The sequence below is a fragment of the Limulus polyphemus genome, unplaced genomic scaffold, assembly GCF_000517525.1.
Source record: "Limulus polyphemus unplaced genomic scaffold, Limulus_polyphemus-2.1.2 Scaffold2955, whole genome shotgun sequence".
NCBI classification, from domain to species: Eukaryota; Metazoa; Arthropoda; class Merostomata; order Xiphosura; family Limulidae; genus Limulus; species Limulus polyphemus.
The window spans coordinates 26830-28831 of NW_013668565.1; positions in this window are offsets into that span (position 1 = coordinate 26830).

A 2002-nucleotide genomic window follows, 5' to 3' on the forward strand; every position below is an offset into this window, starting at 1 on the left:
CTACTTAAGTTGGGTTTTGAGTAGACCAGAGAGGAACTACTGTGTGACACGGAGGGAAATCCTTGCTATAGTAAAGAGTTTGACATACTACCATCCTTACCTCTATGGTGCAAGGTTTACCATCAGGACAGATCATGCTGTGTTACACTGGTTAAGATCATTAAAGAACCCAGAGGGACAACTGGCACGTTGGATCAGAAAAATAGACCAGTATAATTATAATATTGAATATAGAGAAGAAAAATATCCTGGAAATGCCGATGGACTAGGCCAAAGACCCTGCAAAAAGGACTGCAAAAATTGCTGCAAAAGAGAGTTTGAGCTAACCAGGTGTCATCAAGCTGAAGTCAAAGTGACTGAAGGAGTTGATGATGGGGAAATGGAATCAGGTATAGATATTAAATCAGAGCAGGAGAAAGGCCAAGATTTGAAGCCAATTATTGATTTTCTAAAAGCAAGTGTTTTGCGCCCTGCTCGGGAGAAGGTGTCTAGCTTAACTCTGTGACAAAGCACTATTGGGCCCAATGGGACCAGTTGAAGCTTGAAGATGGTATTCTTGTCCGGGATGGGAAACAGCAGATGGGAAGTAACGACCTGGCAAACAGTTATACCAAGAAAGTTACGAGAAGTTGTGCTGCATCAGTCCCATGATAGTTTAACAGGAGGACATCTCGGAGTTAAGAAGACATTGAGTCACCTATGACCGAGATTTTACTGATATGTATGAGGCAAGATGTGGAAGAACAGTGCAGGACCTGCAATAGATGTTGTGCTAAAAGGGGACCCAAGCATAAGAGACGTGCTCCAATGAAGTTATATCAAGGTGGTGCACCAATGGAAAGAGTAGCCGTTGACATTGCTGGTCATTTGCCCCAAACTCGTGCAAGAAACAAGTACATTGGTGTGGTGATGGATTATTTCACCAAGTGGCCTGAGGCATATGCAATACCACATCAGGAAGCTACAACTGTAGCTACAGCTATTAGTGATTTCTTCTTCAGGTTTGGTGTGCTATATGAACTGCATTCAGATCAAGGCCTTAACTCTGAATCAGCTGTGTTCCATGAATGCTGCAAATTCTTTTGCATACGAAAGACCAGGACAATGCCACTCCACCCACAGTCTGATGAGATGGTAGAAAAGTACAATTGGACAGGACTTGGCAAAGTTTTGTAATAGCCACCAAGGTGACTGAGATGTCTTACTCCCTCCACTGTTGATGACCTATAGAACAGCAGAGCATGAAGCTACTGGATTCACTCCAGCAAAGCTGATGTTTGGTCGAAAACTTTGGTGTCCAGTGGACCTGATAACAGGACGCCCACCTTACGAAGAGTTGCCTGAAAATGTGTCAGAGTTCGTGAAAGTGTTATCTGAAAGGATGGATGATATTCACCATAAAGTGTGTTCAAACTTTAAAACGTCTGTTGATTCATGAAGCTATGTTATGATAATATGATTATGTTATAATAAACTGTGTTATGTTGTACCAGGAGACAAGGTGTGGTTGTATAATCCCAGGAAGACCAAATGGAAGTCTCCTAAGTTGTCTTCTCCACGGGAAGGCCCATATGACATTGTGGATCGTCTCTCAGATGTGATTTTCCGAATAAAATGGGGCCAGCAAGGTAAGCCATAGGTGGCGCATGCCAACAGGCTTTGGCATTATCATGGTTCAAGATATTTCAGTTGGAACGAAGTGAACAATGGAACAAATGATGCTGCTGAAGACATGTCACCTTTAAAAGCCACTGTCAAAGAAGAAACTCTACCCAATTTTGTGAAAGGAAACAGTGAAGCTCTTAATGAAGTTACTACCACTGTTACCATGTGACTGTTACCGATAATAGGACATTTCTTGATGGAGCAGATGAATTCCAGTTGCAGCAGAAGCCAATGAGATGGAGACTAATATGGAAGAAGATATTTCTTGTAAAATTAAGAGACTTTGTTGAATTTTAATTTTGTGTTTGTAAATTCTGTACATTTAATGAGGTTATTG